This window comes from Erpetoichthys calabaricus, chromosome 10 (assembly GCF_900747795.2).
Source record: "Erpetoichthys calabaricus chromosome 10, fErpCal1.3, whole genome shotgun sequence".
Lineage (NCBI taxonomy): Eukaryota > Metazoa > Chordata > Cladistia > Polypteriformes > Polypteridae > Erpetoichthys > Erpetoichthys calabaricus.
In genome coordinates this window covers 99,146,157-99,165,732 of record NC_041403.2, presented here as the reverse complement: position 1 = coordinate 99,165,732, position 19,576 = coordinate 99,146,157, and the positions used below count along the sequence as shown (strand labels likewise).

Genomic DNA, 19,576 nt, shown 5'->3' with positions numbered 1-19,576 from the left:
AGTTATATATAGTTTATCTGTACAGGGTGCCGTCTGGGAAACCCATAATAGTGCGTAAATATTTGCTTTGCTTTTGGTGTAAATATAATGCATGACATCCATAAGCTTGGTCAAACTATAAACCTATTATGTGCTACCTGAACCTGGCAAAGTGCATCCCTGGACAAGGAGCCATTCTGTCACTGTGGAAGTGACTTGCCACACCGCATAGTTCCAACTTTGTGCTAAATGTCCATTCTGCTGAGGTTCGGGCCACGAAGTGTGTACTCAGAGTGGAGGCTGACTGCACCCACTGGCGCTGCTGACTCTCGGCGTGACCCTGAGCAAGCGTCTTAACCTGCCGCTGTAAACATTTATAAGGAAGTCACTGTGCTGTGACTCCATACTGTAAATGGCTTTGGGATGGTGTTCTTTCTTTTTTTTTCTTTCTTATATATATCCATTGAGTATAAATGGGAAATATCTTTATATTGTTTGGCTGATCAATACATATAGTTAAATGTAATATCTCATCCAGCTATTTTAAAAAGCCATCAGTGTATCTATCCACTTTAGTTTCAGAATATTGTGTATGAGGTTCAGAAAAGCCAAGCAAAATAACACCTTCTATGAGGTTCAGAAATGCATACCGGGAAAAGCAAACAAGGTTACCGAATGATGCCACCACTGTCGTTGTTGTTCATCACTATTACTGTTAATAAAACTTGAGTATGGGAAAGGCACCATATAAATACAACTTAATAATAATAATAATTTATTATTGTTATTATTATTACTTGGAGTTACTGAAGGGTGTGTAAGCCCACCAGTTCCATTTATATACATATGAATGCAATAGCAGTACTGTAGACATTTATACTGTGATGTTCTTTAATGAAAAGGCAGATCGTTCTGCCTGAAGAAGAGTTGGAAGTGAGTGAAAGAGACTGGAAGGTTATGTCAATGGTGTGCGGATCATTATTGTCATTCTTGATAGCAGTGAAACAGTGTTTCACCAAGTGTATTGATGATTAATTCAGTTCATTCAGCTTAAAACTTTCACATCCAAACCCACCGCTGTCACTTCAGGTGTGCCCCAGGGCTCTGTCCTGGGGCCTCTTCTTTTTATTATTTACCTTCTTCCCCTTGGCAATATATTTCTTTATGCTGATGACACCCAGCTCTACCTTGCTAGTAAACCCACCTCTTCTTTTCCACCATCTTCGCTTATTGACTGCATTGCTGAAATTAAATCTTGGTTTTCTTCAAATTTTCCTAAATTAAACAGTGACAAAACTGAGGTTCTCCTCATTGGTACAAAATCATCATTATCCAAAGCCGATAATCTTTCACTTGTTATTGATAATTACATTGTTTCCCCTTCACCTCAGGTCAAGAGTCTGGGTGTCATCGTTGGCAGTACTCTATCCTTCCAATCTCACTTTAATAGCATCACCGGTCTGCTTAATTCCACCTACGTAATATTAATCGCATCCACCCCTCCTTCACTCCCCATACCACTGCCATTCTTGTTCACAGTCTTGTTACTTCTTGTCTGGACTATTGCAATTCACTCTTTGGTCTCTCTAATAAATCTCCTCATAAGCTTCAGCTGGTCCAGAAATATCAAATCTTTTTCAACCTTTAAATGTAAACTTAAAATCCATTTGTTTAAAATGGCTTTTTCTCTATGATTATAGTGGCTTTGTTGGTTTTCACTTTTTATGTTTTCTGTACCGCGGTGGGCTGGCGCCCTGCCCAGGATTTGTTCCTGCCTTGCGCCCTGTGTTGGCTGGGATTGGCTCCAGCAGACCCCCGTGACCCTTTGGTTGGGATATAGCGGGTTGGATAATTGATGGATGGATGGATGGATATTTTCTGTATTTTCTGATGTTTTAGTTTATAATGTATTTTTTTATTATTTATTGTTTGTTCGGTGTCCTTGAGTGCTTAGAAAGGCGCCTTGTATAAATAAAATGTATTATTATTATTATTCTTCACCGGTGCGTGCTTAGGGTAAAATTCATATAGGTACTTAGGAGTTCATATAGATATTAAATTTCATGGCATGGGTACATAATGTCTGTTCACAGGTACCACTACATCTTTATTTTCTATGCAAGCTGTTGTTGTTTGGTGTAAAAAAATAGTAATAATACTTCTCTGTACACAAAATAGTGGTTAAGAAATGTCAGTCCAGTTTGGGAACCTGCAATTCTACATTAAATCTGAAATGACTAGTCATAGAAGGAAGCCATGAAAATCACTGGAGCACTTGAAAAACCTTTTCCTGCAAGCAATGGACAAACAAACTGTCAGTCAGTCAGTCAGTCAGTCAGTCATTATCCAACCCGCTATATCCTAACTACAGGGTCATGGGGCTCTGCTGGAGCCAATCCCAGCCAACACAGAGCGCAAGGCAGGAACAAATCCCGGGCAGGGTGCCAGCCCACCGCGGGACACACACACTCACACACCAAGCACACACTAGGGACAATTTAGGATCGCCAATGCACCTAACCTGCATGTCTTTGGACTGTGGGAGGAAACCGGAACACCCGGAGGAAATCCACGCAGACACGGGGACAAAGAAACTGTTTTCATGCAAATTTAGAAAATCATTTCAGAATCCACACATGCTTAGCACTCTACTGTTTCAGCAGTTAAGCATCTTTGGGCCTCCCGTGTACGTTAAATAGGCATATGCAATCTTTCACACTTATGTTGACTAAAATGACTAATACTAGGAAATCGTGAGTACTTGAAGGGAGGTTATGTCCTTTTAATGATAAGCCAAATGTTGACTACATCTTTTATATTTATTCAGTCTACAATTTTATCCAAAGCAACTTACAACATTTGAGATACAATTGGTTTCATTTCTTTTCATATTTTCCATCTGGAGCACAGGCGGGTGAAGTGATGCAATTACTCTCACATTAGTTAGAAATCTTACCTTGGTCTTAATTGAAAGTTTGTGACCTCATACATTATGGAAATTCAAACATTTTTAGGTAACAACCTGGGGGGGGGGGCATGACTTGTGGTCATGTGTTTACAGAAAAGTGATTGAGAAGCCAAGTGGGAAAGATAAAGAAGAGTAGTGACACCTGCTGGGTATCAAGCGCATCACTGATGGTAAGTTAATTAAGTGATGAAGCATGAGAAATAATAATAAAACAAGATACTGAAACATATAGACAAGCAAGATGTAATCCTAAATACACAATTTTAGGTAATGACAACCTGATGGCCATAAAGGATGGTTCAGTGACCTGAGAGGATATGTTTATATAAACGTGACCGAGAAACCAAGTGATAACTACCATAATGGCAGAAAAGACAAAAAAGAGCAGTAACATCTGCTGAACATCAAGCACATTGCAGAAGGCAATTAAGTGATGAAGACTGAGAATAAGAAGACAAGATGCTGAACCATACTGATAAGCAGGAATTAATCCTGAATTTAAACCAAATGAGCAGCAGGCAAACATGATGGCTCATAGGCATGTAAGACAAAGTCTAGCATACCAAATTCAAGACCGCCTCACTTACAAAAATGCATGGCGATAATCGTGAAGATTGTCAAATAGTCTAAACTTCCACCCATGTGAAAGCAATGCTTTTGCATCTTTACATCAAAGTAGTGTTTGAAGAACACTACTTAGCAAAGTTACATCAGTGATGTCATCAATGTCAAGATGGTTTTTCTTATGTTCAAAACAAAGGAATTTTTGCCAAAATAGAAAAGTTCTGCTTCCCCTAGCTGAGCCACCAGAAGTAGTGAAATACTTCATGACTTGTAGAGGGACTGAAAGAAGTAACGAGAAAACATAAGTATCAACAGCACCTTATCATTAACTTGTTATTTGCATTTTATTTTAGGACCATAGGTCATCATGTTTCTCTAGTATCTATCTATCTATCTATCTATCTATCTATCTATCTATCTATCTATCTATCTATCTATCTATCTATCTGTATAGATGCTGTAAATACTGATTTTCTTATATTTCCCACACTGTTGTAGACATTCCTCTTAACCTCTCTTCTGTTTTTTGACTCCAACACTAAGTGCAGTCATTTATCATCTACGATAAGTACTATATTAATCAAAATAACTTTCCTAATATGCTGTATTAGGAATCACTTAATCTAAGTAGTGAATTTGTCATTTGTGTGAACAGCATGCAGTTTTCTTTCACTGACTTTATTCCTGCTGACTTTCAAGAAGCAGGTTTGAATTAGACTTACACTGCTTCTCAATTTATCCTTTTTTGTAAATATGTTATATTACCAATATACAAGGAAAAATGAAAAAGTGATAATCTTTTATTTTTATTAAATCAAGTAAAAATGGAATTTACAGAAACTCTGATGAGTGTTCCCAGTGGCACGCCAGTCCACATGCAGAGTATACATTCTGCTTATCTTTGAAGCTAAAACTGATGTATTGAGCCATTTTGCATACCTTTGAAGAATTACATAAATGATCTTCTTCAAAAATCTCTAAGGAGGAACCATAAACTGTTTGACTGCCAATTCAAAGTCTCAGTTTCTCCACTAGTCTGTGTATGCATCAGCAGTGTTATGCTCCTTGTTTTTGGCGTAGTACCCCAGCATGTGTATTACATTTTTTTCCACAAGTCCACTAGAAAAATATTTTCTGCTGTTCTCTAAATCCACTTTTTTGATCTTCATTCACAGGTTGAACGAGTCAGTTAAGAGTAGCGGTAATGTGTGTGCACTTTGTATTTTCTCTCTATTTTAACGTGGGATTGTTCTTTTGACTCCAAGATGTAATCAGGTAACAACTCATTATTAGTGATGTAAATGAAAACAACACCAGTCTGAATAATCCTCAGCATTACAATACAATGGAACTGATGGCTACTGGCCAGACAACTAGCTTTGCCTAAGCATTTGGGAGGCATGAACCCCTTGTAAGCATTTTTTTTTTAGTTTTGCACACATATTGACTGTAGCTTTTTACATATGGTCTCCAAAACCAAAGACACAGTTACTGATTTCTGCCATGATCAAACACCTACTACACTTATGGATTCAGAAGGTCAGTATATGGAACAGGAAAAGGATTACAAATATCTTGCTACCACTATTGATTACAGACTGAGATTTAAGCTTCACAGTTAGTTGACATTTTCTAAGTTCAAACAAAGGATTTTCTTCCTAAGGAAGTAAAGAAAGCTCCTGGTTCAGTTAGCTCTCTATAGACACTTCAAATCAGCATCACAGAATGGTTTGGAGAATTAAGCAGATGTAAACCAAAATCTGTTGAACAAAATTTTCAAAACCAGATAGAAAATCATTTGAACATGGTTCAATTTACAGAGCAGTATTCCAAATAAGTTAACAAGGTAAAGATGAATTCTGGTCCCACATGAACACCCACTTTCTTCTGGGAATAGGTACAAATCCCAACGCTCATGATAGATGTAATTTAGCAAACTTTTGATTTGGAGGTTGATTTTATTTTTTATTCTGTGAATTCCTACAGCTCTGCTAGGTTTTTTCCAGGCTATTTTGTGCTTTATTATTTTATACCTATTTTTTTATATTAGTTATTGAGGCCACAGTATTTGTAACTGCTGCACCAAGGCTGTCAAATTTTACCCTGTCTGTGTTGAGTATGAGTGAATATATTCCCAGTCTCATCAAGTGGTCTTCTTCTATGTATTACACTTTATACCTCCCACATCTCAAACAAATCTAATTATAAAACAGAGTGATACTGTATTTTAAAATATGATGCAATGTAAGAACATACTGACTGCATCCCTATCTGTCCATTGCCAAAAGCACCCCATAAAATTCAATGTTCGTTTTTTTAAAACTCTACTCTGTACAAAAGCCACAAAACACAGACTAGTGGTAAAGACAATGCTACTGTAGTTCTGCACACTACTCAATCTTTGATTCATCTGAGTTATTTTACAGACACCATGTAACTTAAAGCGCCATGGCGCGACTTTCAGGGTTGGTTTCTGCTGTGTACCTGATGCAGCCAGAGCAAGATCTAGCTAGCCATAAACCTGAATTTGATTACGCTGGTCCAGGAATTACAGAGAATTAACATTATGTGTATGTCTCTGGGAAGTCAGAGGAAACGAGAGTGACAGGAGAGAATGCAAGTGAGCAGAGGGAGAACATCGAAAACTCCACATACTGCAAACAGTGACCACATTGTGAACTGAACTGTATTGAAACTGGATTCCTATTAGTTGCTCTGTCATCCTTACTCCGTAAAGTTGAGACACCTCAAATTTCAAATTATCAAAAGTCCACCATCTTTGATTGCTTCTCATAAGCTTAAGAATCCAAGTTTCAACAGCAGTTTGATTTCAATATGTATTATTGTGTACCATCAGCATTCTGCTAGCACTGAGTCACTATATTCTTTCTTTATATAGACCCTTTATTTCTAGAGATTGAATTTAACCCGTTATAAGACTGCATGTATGAGTACAAATTGTAGAAAGTAGAAATGGAAATATTGAAGATATCTTTTAACTCTATGTGGTATAGCAGGTCCACGGCTCTGAAAGAATGGCTATTTTATTAAATAATCCAGTTGGTGAAGTAATTGGGCAAGAAGCACCTGCACTTGAGGGTGCAATCTTTCTCAATTGGTTCATCGTCTTCCGGCGGTGCATGACTGAGACGCTATGCCCACGAAGCCTTATAGGTACGAGCTGGCACAAGAAAGAGGGGGATTGAGAGAAAGGCATGTAGAGCGAGAGTGTGGCATTGGGTGCTGAGAGAGAGAATGAGCCAGCTGGCTAGAGAAAGAGAAAAGGCAGCGCAGTCAGTGGTCCCACGCATGAGTGAAGGATCTGCGTTCATTGTGCAGCGGAGTGGGAGCGATCGAGGTGCTATCCTCTCCAGGTATCTGACGGACAACTACATGAGAGAGAAGGATGACGAGAGGACAACCGACCCCGAGCGGTCTGCCAGATGCTGACGGACGTAGCCAAGACGTGAGTTGGGATTGAGAGGGCAGTGGATGCTGAAGTCTCCCCAGCTGAACAAGCAATGGATGAGCTGGGGAAGACTTGGAAAGAGCTGGGCTCGGCTTGGTTGACCTAATGACTGTTGTTGGTTTTTATTCTCATTTTTAGCCTTGTTTCTAATCACCAGGTTTTTCACTGTTTTAAGGATTATTCATTTATTATGGATATTTGACTGCACTTCACTATTTATTTGGACACTGTTTGGATTGTTTTAATAAAGCACTGATCACTTTGCAACATCCCGTTGCCTGGAGTGTTTTGTCCCCATTTGCCATGCTCAGTCAGTTATATTATTAACAGTGTCGGGTTCAAGAGGCTCCCATTTTGGAATAGGGAGCAGGGAGCGGACCCGCACCATCACACTCTCACTGATCAGTTAGATCACAAAAAGATTAAAGGACGAGAGAGAAAGACTTCATTTGGTTGTTTTTTTTATAACAAATGATATGTAAATGAAGTTTGTTTTGATTTTACTCATTCCTCAATTTCCTAGTCCTGTTTCTTGCAGCATATACCCCAATGAAAAATCAGCCTGTTACATGACATGCTCAAGTACAGCCCTCATACACTCACACAGAGAAAATCTGGAGACACCAATTGACCTGACAGCATGTCTTTAGACTGTGAGAGGAAACCAGAATCCCTGGAGGAAACCTGCAATTAGCAAAACACAATGTATATTAAAATTGACAGTTGCAAAGAAAAGTTAAGTCAAGAAGAGCGGAGGCTCACCAGAAATGAGTCAAAGGGATACCCACTACTAGCACTGCTGGTATTGAAGCAGGTCACACTGGGTACAACATAACAGGAAACAGCATACTGAGAAGATTGCTCTTGATAAACGAAAACATAACAGCAATTCACTCAAGATGAAGAACTTGGAACAGTTCTGAAAAGTTTTACCAAGCTAAAAATTAATTTAGCAATTTCTATGTTTGTTTTCAGTTTGGATGTAAAAATCTCATAAATGTCTGTGTATTTTCTTCTTAGAGACCTATGAAAACTCCTGTCAGACTGACTAAAAATGCATATCAATGAAAACAGATGAAATATACATGCATATGCTGATTCCAAAATGCAGAAATGTCTACATACGCTTTATAACTACCATAAAGAAGCGCTGCACAAAATGGTTTAAAAGGACATAATTCTTATTCTTCAGATAACTGGCAGGAATGAAACTAAGAATACGGTGACAAAATATCAGGAAGTGTAAAATATCAGTTAAGGTAGAAACAGAAGTGCTTTCATGTGAGTATTGAAATGTTTTGAAACTACAACACTTTGTTCCGAGGTGGCATGGGGGGCACACAGCTCCAGGAAAGAGGGATATATTTTTGATCTTCTTACTGTCTGGGGGATGTTTGCAAGTTCTCCACATGTCTATGCAGGTTTTTTCAGGTAATCCAGTTTCCTTCCATTTGTTAAATACCTGCAGGTTGACTGGTGACTGTAAATGGGTCTGGTGATCATGACTAACAATGAACTGGGACCCTGGTTCAAGTGTTTTCCCATTTTTGCTGAGATCATTTCTAGCAACCCTGGAGCTAAGTTTAGAGCATTCAGAAAATGGATGGATAAATAAACATCACAAAGTGAAAAAAAAAACACTTAATAGTACATAAACTTTATGCACATTTAGCTCAGTAGTTATACTAGGAGTTTAAATGCCTAGGTGTTCATTGTTATGTATGTGTTCTGCCTAATCTCCAGCCAGAAAATCATTTATGTATTCTCTTCTTGTGTTCTTTAGTGCATTAAGGCCTTAGGTGTGGAGTCAGGAGATAGTAAAGTCGTCAGGCACAAGTCAGGGAACGATGTTGGTCTGGACATGAAGCCATCACCAGGCACAACTACACACACTAAGCCATCTTATCTTATTAGTTCTAAGCAACCAGAGACAAGGGTATATTTTTGGATTTAAACATTTGTAGACACACACCTATATATGTTGTAAGGGGTGGGCATTATTTTCCAAGCTTGGATTCTCAATGAGAATCTTGTTCAAACCAATGGCCCAGCACAATACATTAAGAAATACATCCAAAGTACATTTATTAAGGAAAATGGGTATACATTTATCTTCCCGGTTTACCCCTCTAGCTATAGAAAATCACTGGAGTTCAGTTGTTTGATTTTTTTTTTTATCACATGAATCACATAGAAAACAGTTTAAGGGCTTTAGTGATGTTTGTTCTCTGCCAATCCAGAGGTTGACGCTGTGTCATAACATCTTTTCTTTCCCCCCTTCTGCAGACACAAAGATTGACAGCTATTCTTCTCTGGCATCACTTCTGGTTTCCGTCCATCTGGACCCGCCTCTTCATGCCCGTTTGCAACATAACTGGAAGAATCGCCATCTTGGGCAGTCCACTAAATGAGACTCGCATTAGAAAAGACTTGCCTAAAGGTGCCCCCAACACTCTCTAACAAATCAAGGGAGAACAGTCTTTTGAGTTGTATACTGGAAAGCAATTTTTTCCTTAACAGCACAGTCTCTTAAGTGTGCCCAATGTGACCAGTAAAGTTTTATTATTCACTTATCACTCTTTGCAAAGGGATCAGCATAATTTTTTAAGCAATCATTCACCTCTAAAAGCTACACTGACTGGATCCTATAACAATGTAAAGATTGTTTTAATTAGAATTCTTATTAATCGCTGCTGAGTCATTGTATTTTTGTAGAATACAATGGTAACTGGGCTGATTTTGCTACATTTATTTTGAAAAATTAATACACAATTGAAAAACTAATGAAAGATAGGCAAATGCCATATTTTGCAAAATCATTATTTATATCTAGTAATTAAGACATTAAGTTAAAAAGAACATAGGGACATGATGAAGTCACATCTGTGTTATTGTAACATTTAGCTTAGCAGGCTAAGGTTGTTTTCTGAACTGAGGAACAAATGGTTCGGATCTGAGAGGGAATAGACTTGTGACAGTAATAATATAATAGCATGGTATGAAATGGTACAAATATAGGAAAAAAATTGCTGTACCATTTCATACCTTTGAAATTTCATATCTTCTTATATAATAAGCTACCATGGCTGTTCGTTTGTCTGTCCAGGATTTTAAATCACCTGTAGCTCACAAACCGTTTGACCGATTGAACTGAAATTTGGTACACATATACTACGTGACGTCTACTATCCGCTTCTGGGGTGATGATTGACCACTAAGGTTATTCGTCTTTTTATTTTATTTTATTGTAGAATCAATTCTCGGCAGTGGCCAGCAGGGGGACGCATGCGCCATTCTCATCCCTCCCCACCTTCGCCATCACTTCCTCTATCTTTTCATATCTTAAATCATTCTTGAGGCAGATTGAAGACTTGAAAGCTAACTTAAGTGAAAAATTAAAGAAAACGTACTAAGTAATTTAAAGTAACACAAACACTGACTTAATCAGTTTTAACACGAAAAGATGCTGTGGGCCGCTAGGTTGGAGAAAAGAAGAGCTGCTCAGGAAGCAGCAAGCACATCAACCTCTGAGCAAACGAATGCTAAATGTATAGAAAAAGAGGATGAAAACTAGGAATGCTCAAGTCAAGTGTATTCACTGCACTTTATCATGCACTGCGCTGTTACTGGTATTATATATATATATATATATATATATATATATAGTTATAGACGGCTGGGATCCTTGCCTGGCCAGGACGCCTCTTCCTTGGAAGGACCTGGGGAGCAAGTGTGGACATTGCATTACCTCCTCCGGAATGCTAGATGGCAGCCCCCTTGGGTGGCAGCGAAGCCTAAATGGGTCTGGTAATCATGGGCTTTATGGGAGATGAAGATGGATACAGCCCTTTTGGGATCCAGGGGGTGCTTCCAGGGGGCGCTGCAGCTGCTTCAGAGCCTATATGGCTGATCCTTTCACCACACCTGGAAGTGCTGCCGGAAGTAGATCATCAAACACCTGGAGCACTTCTGGGTAACCTATAAAAGGAACCAGCAGACAGAATTCGGTGAGCCAGAGTTGGGAGGAGGGAGACAAAGCTTGCCAAGGTGGAGTGAGGGAGAAGAGAAAAGAAAATAAAAGAAGGAAAGTATTATGTAGTGTTTTGTGCTTTGGACTGTGTTATGGTGCTTGTGGGAGATGGGGAAGACGTTTCCCACAAGGGAAGAAAATAAAATAAAATCATGTGTGCTTTTCTAAGTGTGCCTCCTGTGTCTGTCTGTGTAGGGTTGGGTGGCTGGCACAGCCGGAGAGCTGTCACTATATATATATATATGTACAGTGGAACCTCGGGTCATGAACGTCTAGGACCACATACAAATCGGGTTACGACCAAAAAGTTCACTAAACTTTTGCATCTGTTTACGACCACACACTCGTTTGACGAACAAGCCAGTTTCCCTTCCAGTTCGTACGCGCCGATGATTTCCGCACGTGTTCAGTCTCTCCCTGTGCAGCAAGCGATCGAGAGAGAGAGAGAGCAAGTGAGCGAGCGAGAGAGAGAGCACAAGCGAGCATATATACAGTATATTTACATACAGCTCGTACGGTCCGGAATTGGATTAATTGTATTTACATACAATCCTATGGGGGAAATTACTTTGGGTCACGACCAAATCGGGTTGCGACCAGAGTTTTGGAACGAATTACGGTCGTGACCTGAGGTTCCACTGTATATATACAGTACTGTACAAAAGTTTTAGGCAGGTGTGAAAAAATGCTGTAAACAAAGAATGCTTTCAGAAATATAAATAATTGTTTATTGTTATCAATTTACAAAATGCAAAGTGAGCGAACAAAAGAAAAATTTAAATCAACTTAATATTTGGTGTTACTACTTTTTGCCTTCAAACCAGCATCAATTCTTATAGGTACACTTGCACAAAGTCAGGGATTTTTTAGGATTATAGTCAGGTGTATGATCAACCAATTATACCAAACAGGTGCTAATGATCATCAATGTCACACGTAGGTTGAAACACAGTCATTAACTGAAACAGAAACAGCTGTGTAGGAGGCTTAAAACTGGGTGAGGAACAGCCAAACTCTGCTACCAATGTGAGGTTGTGGAAGACAGTTTCATGTCATGGCAAGACTGAGCACAGCAACAAGACACAAGGTAGTTATACTGTATCAGCAAGGTCTCTCCCAGACAAAGATTTCAAAGCAGACTGGGGTTTCAAGATGTGCTGTTCAAGCCCATTTGAAGAAGCACAAAGAAACAGGCAACGTTGAGGATTGTAGACGCAGTGGTCGGCCAAGGAAACTTAGTGCAGCAGATGAAAGACACATCAAGCTTATTACCCTTCGAAATCGGAAGATGTCCAGCAGTGCCATCAGCTCAGAACTGGCAGAAACCAGTGGGACCCAGGTACACCCATCTACTGTCCGGGGAAGTCTGGCCAGAAGTGGTCTTCATGGAAGAGTTGCAGCCAAAAAACCATACCTCCGACGTGGAAACAAGGCCAAGCGACTCAAGTATGCACGAAAACATAGGAACTGGGGTGCAGAAAAATGGCAGCAGGTGCTCTGGACTGATGAGTCAAAATTTGAAATATTTGGCTGTAGCAGAAGGCAGTTTGTTTGTCGAAGGGCTGGAGAGCGGTACAATAATGAGTGTCTGCAGGCAACAGTGAAGCACGGTGGAGGTTCCTTGAACGTTTGGGGCTGCATTTCTGCAAATGGAGTTGGAGATTTGGTCAGGATTAATGGTGTTCTCAATGCTGAGAAATACAGGCAGATACTTATCCATCATGCAATACCATCAGGGAGGCGTATGATTGGCCCCAAATTTATTCTGCAGCAGGACAACGACCCTAAACATACAGCCAAAGTCATTAAGATCTATCTTCAGCGTTAAGAAGAACAAGAAGTCCTGGAAGTGATGGTATGGCCCCCACAGAGCCCTGATCTCAACATCATCGAGTGTGTCTGGGATTACATGAAGAGACAGAAGGACGTGAGGAAGCCTACATCCACAGAACATCTGTGGTTAGTTCTCCAAGATGTTTGGAACAACCTACCAGCCGAGTTCCTTCAAAAACTGTGTGCAAGTGTACCTAGAAGAATTGATGCTGTTTTGAAGGCAAAGGGTGGTCACACCAAATATTGATTTGATTTAGATTTCTCTTTTGTTCATTCACTGCATTTTGTTGATTGATGAAAATAAATGATTAACACTTCCATTTTTGAAAGCATTTTTTGTTTACAGTATTTTTTCACACCTGCCTAAAACCTTTGCACAGTACTGTATATATGTATACACAGTTAATCATAGTCCATCCCGCTATATCCTAACACAGGATCACGGGGGTCTGCTGGAGCCAAGCTCAGCCAGCACAGGGTGCAAGGCAGGAACAAACCCCAGGCAGGACACACACACACACACACCCACACACACACCAAGCACACACTAGGGACAATTTGGAATTGGCAATGCACCTAATCTGCATGTCCTTGGACTGTGGGAGGAAACCCACGCAGACACGGGGAGAACATGCAAACTCCACGCAGGGAGGACCCGAGAAGCGAACCCAGGTCCCCTGGTCTCCCAATTGCAAGGCAGCAGCACCACCACTGTGTTGCCCTATATATAATATATATATATATATATATATATATATATATATATATACCCTTGGTCTGTTTGAATTTCGATATAAAGTATATTCATCATGAACTATTTGTAAAACTATACTAATCCAATTTTTCACTTGATCATAAATGGTGAATATTGATACATAAAAAGTTTCCTATGATAAATGATGTTACCTGCTGTGGTCAAGTGAGGTTTGACGTAGGATCCAAAATAAATTTTGTGGTGCCAACTGGGCCACCTTATTTAATAATGGTGCCAGCTATAGTAAAAATAGCTGTAATTAAAAAAATTGAAGAATTGTGGGAACGGAAAAAGATGATACCAATAGTGACAGCGCCCCCTCTCTTCAGGAAGCACTGGGCACAAGGCAAAGCAATCCTAGACAGGGCACCAGTTGCAGTTCAAACGCTCACTTTGGGCCAGTTTTGAAAGAGAAGTTACCCTTACATGCAGGCACTATGAGATACTAAGTGTATTGCCATTTTAAATTAGAATGCAAACATGATCTGTTCATTCCTCATTATGTCCTCCCTCTTTAAATGATACTGTATTTTTAGGTAACTGCGTGTATTATAAATGCTGTAAATTTGTAAATTAACTGAGGGCATGAGAATTGTGCTGCATTAATGTAAAATATTTATTTTTATATTTCAAAGTGATAGCCAGTGTAAGCAAACAGCGTTTTAAGTTCTTTGGCCACACTATCAGACAAATTTCTATATTAAGTGTGTTACTAGGCAATCTATTTTTGTGTTTAATGATAAGGCAGTTCAGAATGGGTGGATGTTGCCTTCCTTGATACATGGCATTTCTCCAAAAAGTATAATAAATGTAGAGTGCCAAGTAAGTATATAAAAGAATACTGCTGGTGCTGGGAAGCTTTCAGAAATAACAGGATGTGATTTTATGAGTGCTGTGTTTACAATGTGATGCTATCTGAATGCAGTCATTACGTTGCTTTAGATCTGCCTTAGTCATTCTTCAGTACAGTACAGGAATTAAGCACGGTGGTTAGTTACTAACAAAAGAAAGTTAAAGTATTAAAGAAATAAGCAGTATCATGTTAGAACAATGATAAATTCACAATGGAAAATAAACCCTAAACCATCCCACATCATAACTTGATTTTGACAGACAGGGGCTTCTTGTGTGTGGATGTCCAGATTGGTCGGCCTCTTTTACTAATTATGACCCTTTGCAGGCCAGCCGGTATCTCAGCTTGATTTGCTTTGTGCTTCTTGTCATATTTTGACTTCACTTGTGAACCACTCAGCGAGAAGTCCACATACTGCGTATATAAACACACACATATCTACTTCACTGCCTCTTGTCACATTCTGAACGTCAATTCAGGTTGTGATTACTTCTGCCAGCTGTGAAGAGCAGTCCAAAATCAGGGCTACAAACCACACTGTAAAGATCTTGAATGTTTGTCAATAAAATGTGTAGGTAATATTCATTTTTCAATAGAGTTAAGCAAAAAATGCGAAGAAAAATATTTTAAAGGAAATTCAAGCTTATTGTAAGTGCACAAGAAATTCTTTATTTTTTGTTCTGGGTTCTGCATAAGTATGTGTGGTTATTATTTTATGTGACGTGAGCTGCATAAGTATGTGTGGTTATTATTTTATGTGACTTGAGGTTTCATTCATTCCTCTCTGGGCGATTGTTTCTTAAGCAAAGTGTTAACGTCACTCTCTTGCTATTCAATACCATACACAAAACGAGTACTGGGGCATAGACACAGCCCACCTCTGCACATGAGCTAGGTCAGAGTGACAGACTCATGCTCTCAGACATCTTTGTGTAAAGCAAAGTGTGACATAAACAATTTATTACACTTGGACAGTTGATATGCCAGTACACTATCTGGCATGGACACTGGAAATGTGCTTCTGCATAAAGCTGTAAAGTGGGCATTCTACAACTGTTGTCTTATTTAGGCCTTGGCACCATTTCTTCTCCATTAGAAAGAAATCTGCACTGCTGGTCTCATGTTTGCAAGAGTTGTCAGGCACTTCAACATGATATGTATGCTTTAAAAGTCTGTGCATAATAAAATATTTTTAATACTGCATGCTTTAGAAAGCTGGTCACGATGCCACTCTTCACCAACACATGCTGGAGGAAATGACATGGTAGAATTTCTTTGGAGTGTTGGAGGAAACCGGACTTCCAGGTGGAAATCAACAAAAACACACGATGGGAGTGGTGCAGACGCCACAATGAATGAAGTTTGGATTCAAGCCTGTGAGCCAAGACTTGTGAAGGTAAAAACGTTCGTAATTGTGTCATGTGAAAAGCCTTTCAGCTAGGTAGTTTGACTTTTAGTTCGTTATGTGCTCATTTTCAAGTACTGTGAAGAATTAATGCTAAAATTAATTATTTAAACCATAAAACAAATAAGTTATACAACATGTTAAATATAATAGCAAGAAAGAAGCCATTTTTAAAAATAATTCACAGTGATACAACAGTATGGTTTTACTACAAAATGGTAAATTTATGGAATAAATTATGCTAATATTGCATTGTGATTGGACCTAAAAATGTGCTTTTTTAAAGGAAAGATAATCCTTTATTTCAAAAGCCCTCAGTATAGCACTGACCTGGACCTGTGTTGATATTCAATCAGTTTTTATATCCATCACTAACACAAAACATATACGTTACTTCAATTGGCTTTAGATTTGAAGAAAGAAATACTTCATCCAAAAATGATATTTTTTGTATCTGTTATGCACTTTACATCATTTGTATTGGTGGCCAAGAAAAAAAAATGTAATGTCATGTTTTCATGGAGAATGAAGTAAACAAAATTCCTGCTACAATGGGGAACCACATGCATGGCAATGAAGTGCACTCAAACAAGCCTTTAAATTGAAGACAGGACTTCTGACCAATGACTGAGGATGGAGGTAGGTCTTCAGTTCAAAAGACTGATCTTGTTTGAACATTCCATCGAGCACAAAATCATTTGCTGGAAATGATCTAATTAATAATGTTTTAGCAAATATGCATGTGTTTAGGATGTTGAAAACATATTGCTGAATAACTGACATTTATATTATGCAACACAAATAATTTTGAGGCTTTCTTATGGTCCATTGTATCAAACATTTTATTACGTCTGTTCTTTTTTTTCAGCCATCACAATAAACAACGCAAAGTGAGAGACAGATACAAACATGATAATTTTTGAGTGGTGTATTCCTTTACGCTACTACCTTATGCCCTATGCTGGCTGGGATAGGCTTCAGTACCCACTATGACCGTTAAGGACCAAACAGGTTAAAAAGTGACTGATAGACTGACATTTTAGGACATGCTGGACTCAAGACAAGAATTTTCATTTGTGCTGAATTGCACATGCATTGTTTCAGTCACTTTGTGAGTCTACTTCCTTCTGTGGGAAGAGTCATGGAAGAATATTTAGCCAGCATCAGACTCAAGCCAGAAACTGACTCTAAAAAGGGCAACAGTCTGCCCCAGAGCAATACCAGCCACGTCAGGCCTATTTAAATAACCTTAGCCTGCACATCTTTGAGTACAGAGACATCTAAAGAATGTGCAAAATCCTGTGAAGCAGAATGGATATCATTAAGCGCTGCACCACTCACGTTTGATTGTCTGAAGCTTCTGTGTTTCAGAGTTGAATCCAGCACTTATTAAACTGCTTCCTTTTCAATTTTGTCTTTTGCTAAATGAAATATTCATAGTGAGGTATAGTAACTTGTGAATGTAGTAAAAATACACAGATCTGTTTTGAACTGTACACTGATATGAAACAACAAAGGAGAAACTGTGCAACATTTAGTTGTTCTCAAGCCATTTCCAGTATATGTTGCCCTCATTAGAGTTCAATTTGTATATTACTGCATGGCTACAAAAATCCCAATTCTGCAAAAGTACAATCACTGCATTTACCTGTTTGATTAATTGTTGATTACCTTGTGCACTTTGAAATAGATGCTATCAAAAATATGACCTGTAATTAAAAGTAAAAATATGTATTTTAATTCCTGGCAGATTCCATTTTTTTATCTCTCTTACATTGTCGGGAGTCAGAATCTCTTTTAGCAACAAAAAGAATTAGGCAGGGATCCATCATTAATGGAACATTTGTCCATTCCTCCCTTACGAAAACAAAATATATTTCATTATACACAAAAATATGTAGACATACAGTATATTTTAATGTAATGTTACATACAGTGGCAAGAACATATATCTGAACTCTTGCCTGATTTTCTACATTAACTTTGTCATAAACTGTGATCTGATCTTAATCTAGGCACAAATACACAATATTCTTAAGCTAATAACACACCATTATAATCTTTTATGACTTTATTGAACAAGCCTATCAAATATTCACAGTGTGCTGTGGAAAAATTATGTGAACTCCTGGATTTAATACACACAGTAGCTGCAGATCTGAGCTGCACAATGCTCAGGACAAACTTTGCATCATTCTCCCTTACAATACCGTTTCAGCTAAGCCATATTCTTAGAATATCTGGTGTGAACAGCTCTCGTCAGGTCATTCCAGAGCATCTCTGTTGGGTTACGGCCTGAACTCTGACTTGGTCACTCCAAAAGGCAGATTTTCTTTTTTTTGAAGGCCTTAAGCAGGAGGTTTACTTTGGGTCATTGTTCTGCTGCTCCCTCCACCATACTTCATCACTGAGATGATGTTTCATGTTGGTGTGCGGTGCCCTATTGGCGCCATATGTAACACTGCATATTTTTTCTGAACAATTCAAGTTTAGCTTCATCAGACCACAAGACATTTTACTTTAGTGTTGTGGAGTGTAGGGTAGCATTTTGCAAACTTCAAGGATGCTCTGCAGTGGACACCATGCCTGTTCAATGTCTTACATATAGTAGACTCATGAAGACAGATGTTAACCTGTTCCAATGATTCCTTCAAGCCTTTAACTGTTACTCTAGAGTTCTTTTTTACCTTACCGAGCACCCTGCAATCTGCCTTTTGAGTCATCTTGGCTTGGCGCCCATGTCTAGGGAGATTAGCCACAGTATTAAATCATCTCTATTTATACACAGTTTGTTTAACTGTGGACTAATGAATACCTAAACACTTTGAAATTACTTGGTAACCCTTTCGAGCTTTATGCAAATCAATTCTTGATCGTAGCTCTTTTACTTTTTTGCAAGGTAATGCTTCACATCAGCAGATGTTTTTTTGTGAACAGCAAACTCAAAACATTTGAGTCTTTTTTATAAGTTCAAATAGCTGTAAATCTCATTTCATTGATTGGACTCCAGTTAGCTTTTGCTGAAGCCATCAGTCTAAGAGTTTACATACTTTTTTCAACCTACACCTTTGAATATTGGAATGACGTATTCATTATGTACAGTACAAGAACAAATAATCTGAATGTACCTTAGATGAAAATCTGACCATATTATAAGGCAACATTTTAAATATATGCAATGATTTCAAAAGGGTTCATATACTTTTTCACCATTGTATGCAGTTCAAATATATAATCTTAAATGCATATCTGAAACATAATGAAACATGTGTCTTTTCATATGTGTAACAAACTTATTTCCATATATATCTACAGTACATTACTAATCCACAGTTTTAATTTATGCACGGAGGCACCGACACACATGCGCAGTGCGCCACGGCGCCCCAGAGTCAAACGCAGCGGCTTCCCAGAAGTCAGTAGGTGGCACCCAAACACCGCCCAAACACCACAACCCACAGTCAAATGCAGCGGCCTCCCAGAGTCAGTAGTATGTATGTGCCAGCAGTCTGTGTGGCATGTTTGGGATACAAACAATAAACGAAGGCACCTACCACGCGCTTCACAAACACCACAAGCGAAGAAGTCACAGCTCCAAAACGAAACACCTCAAATAACGGAAATACAAAAATGAGCCCATATGGATAAACATCTACCTAACGACACAGCCACAGAACAACAAAGACGAGACACAACACCACCTGTAAACTAGACTTAATGA

General features: G+C 38.8%; 1 protein-coding gene across 1 annotated transcript in view; it reads left to right on the top strand.

Annotated features, from left to right (window-relative positions):
* The window catches only part of LOC114658415 (cadherin-4-like), a 2,147,065-nt gene that overhangs the window by 1,612,446 nt on the left and 515,043 nt on the right, over nucleotides 1-19,576 (top strand). The gene's annotated exons all lie outside the window — the stretch shown is intronic.